Raw genomic sequence first — 10,005 nt, 5'->3', positions numbered from 1 at the left:
CTAGCCACCCTCATGTTGATGTGGTTCACATGTCCTTCCCGGAGCTGAGTGGTCTCGTTCCCTTCATCCTTCTTCCTCTCAGGGCAATCGTTGGCATAGTGTCCATTCTTGTGGCACTTGAAGCACTCCACGAGACTAAGATCCCTTTTGATATACTCCTTATTGTTCCTCCCATTGGTATCTCCATGGTTATGGCCATTACCTCTCTCCGATTTGTGATGGTTGTCACTTTTGCGGCCATTATGGTTGTGTCCATTGTGGTTGTTGTGTCCATTGCCTCCATTATTGTTGTGTTCCGAATCTCCCTTGCCATCATTAGAAGTGCGGGTCCTTTGATGTGGTCCCCGGTTGTAGCCATTGTGTTCGTGTTTCCTCTTACGGTTCTCCATGCTCTTATGCTTAGACTCTACAACAACGGCCCTATCCAGCAACTCTTGATAACTGTTGAACCTTATGGCTACAAGCTGGATGGATATTTCATCATTGAGCCCTCTCATGAACTCATCCTGCCTCTTAGCATCAGTAGCCACATCATCAGGAGCGTAACGAGCCAACTTGTTGAAGAGATCGCCATACTCGCTCACCGTGCGTGTTCCTTGGCATAGGTCGCGAAACTCACGCCTCTTCAGTGTCATGGCTCCAGCAGCAACATGAGCAGTACGGAAGGCTCCTTGGAATTGATCCCAAGTAATAGCATCTATATCAGGATAAGAAACCTGATAGTTGTCCCACCATTCAGCAGCGAGAACCTTCCAATTGATGTGCAGCCAATCGCACTCTCTCAGCTCCCTGGGCTTGGACGAGTATCCAGCTTCTTGTTGGTAGTACGGAGCCAATCATCAGCCGCGATAGGCTCGGAAGTGCTTGAAAAGGTTGGGGGGTTCAACCTCAAAAAGCGAGTCAAACGGTCTTGCTGCGGTGGATTATTGTTGTTGTTGTTGTTGGCCATAAACTGTGTCATCATTTGCATCAGCTGCGCTTGAGCGGTCATCATCTGTTGCATCTCCGGGTCACGTCGAGGAGGCATCTGTTTGGCTAGCATAGATGAGAATAGATGGAAAAGGACTAAGGGAAATACTACCCATGCATAGCACTATCAAAGGAACACTTAGAAATCATCACACAAGCAATCCAATCATCTTAAAATACCCTTTGAAAATTGAGTACAAATAATTTCGAAAATTTGTTCAAGACATTTGTATTTTGAAGTAAGTTTTATTTGTAGTTGTCGTGAAAACAAGAGGAAGAAGACAACTCACAAATCAAACAATTAAACGCATCTATCACTAAGCGTATTAGAATCTTGGTTCTAAGGGTCATCATCAATCTTCAATGTCTTCATATATGCTTCGTCTTTCCCGAAAGAAGTAGTCGAAGGTGCAAGTAGTCCAAAATGGTTTGATACGTCATGGTTGAGACTTCATAGTTGGAATGGGGGATAACCATCTACTAATTTGAATAGACGAGAGTGTGAGAAAAATGATATAGAGAACACTACATACAAGAAAAAGAAAGTGGAGAAGATAGAATTTTTTTTCAATTCCTAATGTCTACTCCATTTTTCTAAGGTCGCGATCCTACGGTCAACACACTTCGCTCCGATACCATCCGAAGCGACACGACCTGATAAGGTTGAGTGTCTCCGTGTATAGTGCTAATCCCTGGATCGGTTCACCAGCACACACAGTTTCCATAGGTATCAAAGTAACAAGTGCATCATTAATTAACGAATGATCTAGAATATTCATTTATTACAACTTTGCATAGCATAAAGCTAGCTCAAATAGAGTATCAAAACAACGGAAGCAAATACGGTAAAAAGAGGCTCCATCCTTCAATGCGCCACAGGCGAACAGAGTTGAGTGGAGACTCGCGACCTAGTCGATCACTCGGAATAATAACCTGCAACATAAAAGGTTACAGCCACGAGTGGTCAATACATTTTGGAATTGTATTGGCAAGGGTGCTTATTTGGCAAGGTAGAGTTCAAGGCAAATTTGCATAAAGCGATAGTTTTATCCTATCATTTTATAAAACAATTTTATTTTCAAAACCAGAACATGGACACGCTGATAGACATCAGGTGCTCCTACCCAATTGTTCAACCACAAATTTTAGTAATTATGAAATAGGGATGAGTGAGAAATTGGCATAGCTCCAAGTCTAATTGCTCAAACTGTCCGTAACCGGGGACACGGCTAAGTACTCAGATTTTTCACTCTCGAGAGGTTTGTGTTCTTTACCCGTATGACCCAGACAGCCCACGTTTACCAGTACACGCATTTTGTGTAAAGGTTGGAAGAAGTCCAAGCCGAAGCTTTTGGAGAAGTAGTAGAACAAACCACCCACGTGCCGTACCAACCTACACTATTCTACATCTCCGGCCACGATGGATTTGAACTACCACAACCTACTAAGCTCAGTCATAGCCCATATCAACGGACATACGGTAACACACGTAAGCATTCAAACAAGTCACCAATCTATTTCTCTTATACCCTAGGCGGCAATCCCCACCATGACGAACACTCGATGACCCAATCAATGCCAATCCGCCTAGGTAGTTCATTAATTAAAGTTGTTTTCAATTATAGAAAAGTATAGCTACAACTCAATAAATTTGATGATGAACTCCCACCCCGTTTACTGAGCTAGCTAAGCAATTCTACAACGATGGCGATAAAGGAGTGACACAAGGGGACACAACATAGGAGCAAAGCAAAGCGGAAAAACAATTTTCCTACACATGCAAACTACATAAAACAATCTACAATGCATAGGAAAACAATAGGACTTTTATGAACACCACTTGCCTTAGTTGTTGAAGTTGTTCACGCACTCGTTGCAATCGCAGACGTTGCACTCCTCGCAGTCTACACGTAGTAATCATATTGCAATCAATAACAAAACAACCATAACATATGCAAACAACATGATGCATGATTATTTGATAAAAACCAAAAGGGTATCAGTATAGTCTCCTGATTATTAAAATATATATGATGCATGGGAAAATATTTAAATGCAAGGATTATTATTAGATTGCAATTTATAGAGTGCTAAGGGTTAAATTCGAATTACATAGATTGGTTTTGAAATTAACTTAAACAATTTCACAATTGTGTTCCCTGCACAGCTAACGAAATTTAGAAGCTAATGCAGAAAGAATCAACTAAATCGGATTTATAAAACTATAGTTATGTCAAAAATACTCTATTGGAGTGTTTTAAATTCACGAAATAAAATATACAGTAAACTTCTAATTTTATTGCATAATAAAATTCTACATGTTTTTCTGAATCCGTGGATATTTTATTTGCAAAAAACGGAGCTATAGATCTTTTTCTATGAATTTTTGAATACTGGACAGCTAGCAGATTAGTGTATGCGAAAATTCGAGTTTTTAACTGAAAACCAGACAGCGACGTGGCGCAATGCTATTGGACGGTACCCCTTCACACGGATCAGCAAAAACAGACCATTGGATCTAATAAAGAACGGATGGACGAGATCTAATCTGAGAGGCTCACCGGAAAAGACAGAGATGTCCGGCGACGGTGGCTGTGGCGATCGGAAGTCGATGGTGACGGTGGTTCCAGCGAACTCCCGAGGCGGCGAAGTAGATGACGGTGTTCAGCTCCTCTTGGCGATCACGTCAGCGTCCTGGTCGTCGTCTTCCGCTTCCCGGAACGTCGGTGAGGTATGGATGGAGACGTCGGTCTTTGGTGGAACTCCGGCGAGAAATCCCAGCGACTCCGGTGCTCTACAGATGGGGAAAAAGGTCAGGGCGACGGTTTACTGCAATAGCAAGAGCTTGGGACAAGAATTAGGGGCAGAGGTGGTCGAAATCGACAGGAACCGAGCTCGCACCAAGCTCCAATGGCGGCGGAACTGAGATCGCAATCCGGTAGCCTGGGGCGATTTTGCTAGATTGTTTTGAGGGTTTCGGAGGAGGAGGTCCTGGGGTATTTATAGGGGATTTTCGTGACGGAGGGGTCAAGAAACAGAACGAATCGGAGAGATTTTCCTGGGCAAAATCGGGCTTGAAACGAACTGTGAACGAACTCGTGTTCATCTGATTTCTGGCTGAGGTACGTGCTGACGTAAGGGCCCCACCGGTCAGAGAGAGAAAAATTAAGAAAAGGAAAGAGAAAGGGAAAGGAGCAGCGTGGGATTCACGTGCTGCTGCTACGCAGCTACCCCCTCCGGGTGTGCCCGGCTTCTCGGACATGGGGTTCCTACACATAGGCAGATTCTGCATGTATAGGGGGGAACTCCCTCGGAGGTGAACCGGAGAGAACCTTGGGATCATAGGGGATGGTACTTGTTTCCACATGTACCTATGACCTAACCAAGCTCAAACGTAGGCATACGCCCACCGGGGACCCCGATGGGATGCGATCAAAGGGGTAGACGACGCGGTCAACGGAACTAGGGTTTCGTCGGAAATCGAGCATCGGACCTAGGGAATGGCCCCAAAAGTTGTGTGTGTCCACATGGCATGCACAAAAGTGATTTAAGATGGTTCTATATCCAATGCTACCCCTCCGGGTGTGCCGGCTTCTCGGACATGGGGTTCCTACACTTAGGCGGTTCCGCATGTATAGGGGAACTCCTCGGAGGTGAACCGGAGAGAACCTTGGGATCATAGGGGATGGTACTTGTTTCCACATGTACCTATGACCTAAGCAAGCTCAAACGTAGGCATACGCCCACCGGGGGACCCCGATGGGATGCAGTCAAAGGGGTAGACGACGCGGTCAACAGAACTAGGGTTTCGTCAGAAATCGAGCATCGGACCTAGGGAATGGCCCCAAAAGTTGTGTGTGTCCACATGGCATGCACAAAAGTGATTTGAGATGGTTCTATATCCAATGCTACCCCTCCGGTGTGCCCGGCTTCTCGGACATGGGGTTCCTACACATAGGCGGATTCCGCATGTATAGGGGGAACTCCCTCGGAGGTGAACCGGAGAGAACCTTGGGATCATAGGGGATGGTACTTGTTTCCACATGTACCTATGACCTAACCAAGCTCAAACGTAGGCATACGCCCACCGGGGACCCCGATGGGATGCGATCAAAGGGGTAGACGACGCGGTCAACGGAACTAGGGTTTCGTCGAAATCGAGCATCGGACCTAGGGAATGGCCCCAAAAGTTGTGTGTGTCCACATGGCATGCACAAAAGTGATTTAAGATGGTTCTATATCCAATGCTACCCCTCCGGTGTGCCCGGCTTCTCGGAGATGGGGTTCCTACACTTAGGCGGATGCTCGCATGTATAGGGGGAACTCCTCGGAGGTGAACCGGAGAGAACCTTGGGATCATAGGGGATGGTACTTGTTTCCACATGTACATATGACCTAAGCAAGCTCAAACGTAGGCATACGCCCACCGGGGGACCCCCGATGGGATGCAGTCAAAGGGGTAGACGACGCGATCAACAGAACTAGGGTTTCGTCAGAAATCGAGCATCGGACCTAGGGAATGGCCCCAAAAGTTGTGTGTGTCCACATGGCATGCACAAAAGTGATTTGAGATGGTTCTATATCCAATGCTACCCCCTCCGGGTGTGCCCGGCTTCTCGGACATGGGGTTCCTACACATAGGCAGATTCTGCATGTATAGGGGGGAACTCCCTCGGAGGTGAACCGGAGAGAACCTTGGGATCATAGGGGATGGTACTTGTTTCCACATGTACCTATGACCTAACCAAGCTCAAACGTAGGCATACGCCCACCGGGGACCCCGATGGGATGCGATCAAAGGGGTAGACGACGCGGTCAACGGAACTAGGGTTTCGTCGTAAATCGAGCATCGGACCTAGGGAATGGCCCCAAAAGTTGTGTGTGTCCACATGGCATGCACAAAAGTGATTTAAGATGGTTCTATATCCAATGCTACCCTCCGGGTGTGCCCGGCTTCTCGGACATGGGGTTCCTACACATAGGCGGATTCGCATGTATAGGGGGAACTCCCTCGGAGGTGAACCGGAGAGAACCTTGGGATCATAGGGGATGGTACTTGTTTCCACATGTACCTATGACCTAAGCAAGCTCAAACGTACGCATACGCCCACCGGGGACCCCGATGGGATGCGGTCAAAGGGGTAGACGACGCGGTCAACGGAACTAGGGTTTCGTCGAAATCGAGCATCGGACCTAGGGAATGGCCCCAAAAGTTGTGTGTGTCCACATGGCATGCACAAAAGTGATTTGAGATGGTTCTATATCCAATGCTACCCCCTCCGGGTGTGCCGGCTTCTCGGACATGGGGTTCCTACACATAGGCGGATTCCGCATGTATAGGGGAACTCCCTCGGAGGTGAACCGGAGAGAACCTTGGGATCATAGGGGATGGTACTTGTTTCCACATGTACCTATGACCTAACCAAGCTCAAACGTAGGCATACGCCCACCGGGGGACCCCCGATGGGATGCAGTCAAAGGGGTAGATGACGCGGTCAACAGAACTAGGGTTTCGTCAGAAATCGAGCATCGGACCTAGGGAATGGCCCCAAAAGTTGTGTGTGTCCACATGGCATGCACAAAAGTGATTTAAGATGGTTCTATATCCAATGCTACCCCCCGGGTGTGCCGGCTTCTCGGACATGGGGTTCCTACACATAGGCGGATTCTCGCATGTATAGGGGGAACTCCTCGGAGGTGAACCGGAGAGAACCTTGGGATCATAGGGGATGGTACTTGTTTCCACATGTACCTATGACCTAACCAAGCTCAAACGTAGGCATACGCCCACCGGGGGACCCCGATGGGATGCGGTCAAAGGGGTAGACGACACGGTCAACAGAACTAGGGTTTCGTCAGAAATCGAGCATCGGACCTAGGGAATGGCCCCAAAAGTTGTGTGTGTCCACATGGCATGCACAAAAGTGATTTGATATGGTTCTATATCCAATGCTACCCCCTCCGGGTGTGCCCGGCTTCTCGAACTAAGTAACCTGTAGTAAAAAACGATCTGTGCTGATCGACGCGTCGAGACTAAGTATCATGCCAACTAAGTAACCTAGTAGAACAAGTGCTTACTCCTATTCTATTCTTATTTTTTGTAGTAAATAGTGACAATATTTATTTAAAAAATAAAAAGGAAAATAAAAAATAAAATAAAAAAATAAAAAAAACAGCTCGTGCCGACGGTCACCGTCGGCACAAACTCACCGTCGGCACGGGTGGGTGGACATAATCGGATCGGCGCGCGCGGCCCGACCACCTCATCCACACCCCCACCCCGGCCCGCCCTCGCTCACGCCCCACCCCGCGCCGCCGCCGTCTCCGGCCGCCACCCGCCGCCACGCCGGCCGCCTCGCCTCCGCCACCACCCGCCGCCACGCCCGGCCGCCTCGCCTCGCCGCCACACGCCGACGCCCGGCCACCCTCGCCCGCCCTCTTCCTCCGCCACCACCCGCCGAGGCCCGCCGCCTCGCTCGCCGCGTCGGCGCCGCGCGCCGCGCCTGCGCCGCCCGCCCCGACCCCCTCGCCTCGCCACCACCCGCGACGCCCGGCCGCTCTGCCTCCGCCACCACCCGCCGACGCCCGGCCGCCCTCGCCTCCGCCGCGTCGGCAGCAGCCCCGCCGCGCTCGCAGCCGCCCGCCCCGACCTCGCTCGCCTCGGCCGCGCCGTCGCCGCCTCGCCCAGCCCTGCGCCTCACAGCCCGCCGCCTCGCCCGTAATTTTCTTCTTTTTATTTTTATTTTTGTGTCTATTTGGTAGTTAGTTAGTTATTGAGTAGTTAATAGTTAGGGAAAATTGAAATGGAAAATGAAATTGAAAATGAAATTGAAATTGAAATGCTAGTTGAAAAAGATATTGAAATGCTAATTGAAAATAAAAATTGAAATGCTAAATGAAATTGAAATTGAAATGCTAATTGAAAATGAAAATCAAATTGAAATGCTAAATGAAAATAAAATTGAAATGCAAAATGAAATTGAAATTGAAATGCTAATTGAAATTGAAAATGAAATCTATTTAGCGATGAATTTGCATTGACAAATTTTTATTATTTGAACTAGGTCCCGTAGTGAGCACCCCGCGTGACGACCCCGGATCTTGCGGCGCATCTCTACGGCCATCGACATCGCCGGTTGTTCGACTACTTCCTCTACAGCCGAGGGTGAGCTGAATTGCCGACTCCCCTTCGCATTTTTTATGTCACTAGATTTCATTTCTCCGTCAAGTCGCGTAACCTAGGTGTCAATTCCCGTCCGCAAGCGTTACGCGGATAAATATGCATTAGTGGTCAGCATATTTTGAACCGTAACGCTTGTGGCATTTACGGGACAGTCGCCGGACCCGTAGTTGGGTACGTTTTCCATGTTCTGCTCGGGTGCGAGACAGGATTTCGTCACCGCCTCCCTGTTGTTCTCCGGATGCACATCCTCTCGGCTTTTTGCCGAGACGTGTATCGGGAGAGCAGCGGGGAGGTGCTGCCGAAATTCTGTCTCGCACCCGAGCAGAACGTGGAGAACGTACCCATGTCAGAATGAGGAACTCATGGGCTGGGAAGTCGTGTTCCAGGTATCGCCACATGGTAAGCTACCCATCCCCTCCGAGGACGATTACAACAACATTGACCCGGTAACATATGAGGGAATTTTCTATCAAGAGGAAGAGCAGTTCGGGGCTCTTCAAATAGACATAGGTCTTCGGGATCTCCACAACGATGTACAAATGCGTGGTGAGACCGTGGTGGACCCGAAGGACATAGCTATGCTCACCAAGCGCCATGCGAGCAAAGACAACATTGTCGAGACTCAACCGGAACCCAATGCCGACCATGAATACTCATATGATACTGATTTTGATAGTGAGGCTGAGAACCCAATGCCTAGAGATGAGAGTGGTGATGAATGGTGAGGGTCTTTTATGCTTAGTACCTACATTATCATTATGCTTAATACATACATTTGTCATTATGCTTAGTACCTACATTATCATTATGCTTAATACATACATTTGTCATTATGCTTAATACCTACATTTTTCATTATGCTTAGTACCTATATTTGTCATTATGCTTATTAATTTTCAACATGCTTATTAATTATTTTCTCTTTTTCTTATGCAGGTAATTGCCCAATATGAGCGGACGGAAGGCATCATCGAGCTCCTTGCTTGATCAGATGCATCGGCGGAAGCCGGGGCCGGGTGCTTCCGGACGGAGTGCAAGACCCATTATTCCCACCCGGCGTTACGAAGACGCGGACGGAGGACGGGGAGGACGAGGGGGAGGACGAGCTGGAGGACGAGGGGAGGACGAGCTGGAGGACGAGGGGAGGACGAGCCGGAGGACGAGGGGGAATGCACAGCTCCTTCTAGCCGACATTCCCTCCGCTTCGGCTCGGTGGCTTCACGGTCGGCTGGACGAGGAGGAGGACACTAGGGAGGAGGAGGAGGACACTAGGGAGGAGGAGGAGGAGTCTAGGGACGAGGAGGCTTCGACGGAGATGGCTCCGAAGAAGTTGCGGATTCGTGGGGAAGCGCAGGTTCCCGATGAGAGTAAGGAACCTGCTACGGAGGATGAGAAGTGGCTCCTTGTCCCGGGAAAGATAGAGTAAGTAGTAAGGTGATTTCATTTTCGTTATGACACTTAGCATTTTCTAATGTTTGATAATTGTGCAGGAATTTCACATACACGGGGAAGAATGTCCGCGTGCCGGGGAGTCCGATTGGAGCTGCTATTAGGAAGTACGGCCGGGGATGTACACTCCGGTCCTTGGGGGCGAGTCCAAGCTAGCCTACACTTGGGAAGACTATGAGATAGCGCCTTACCCCGGCTTTGCTTCCGCCGCCGACGCCGTGATCAAGAAGTTTTGGGTACGTAATGCATACTCTTTGGGTTTCGTTCATATGTAGTTGATAACCCCACCGTGATAACTCATGCCTCTCACACTTTACGTTATGCTTGATTGCGGCGCAATTATAGGGTGGCGACCGAGCATAAGGATAGGGCGGACGTGGTGCTCCGTAACATGTGTCGGAAGT

Source organism: Lolium rigidum, chromosome 7 (genome assembly GCF_022539505.1).
Source record: "Lolium rigidum isolate FL_2022 chromosome 7, APGP_CSIRO_Lrig_0.1, whole genome shotgun sequence".
Taxonomy (NCBI): Eukaryota; Viridiplantae; Streptophyta; class Magnoliopsida; order Poales; family Poaceae; genus Lolium; species Lolium rigidum.
Note: the sequence above shows the minus strand (reverse complement) of the source record.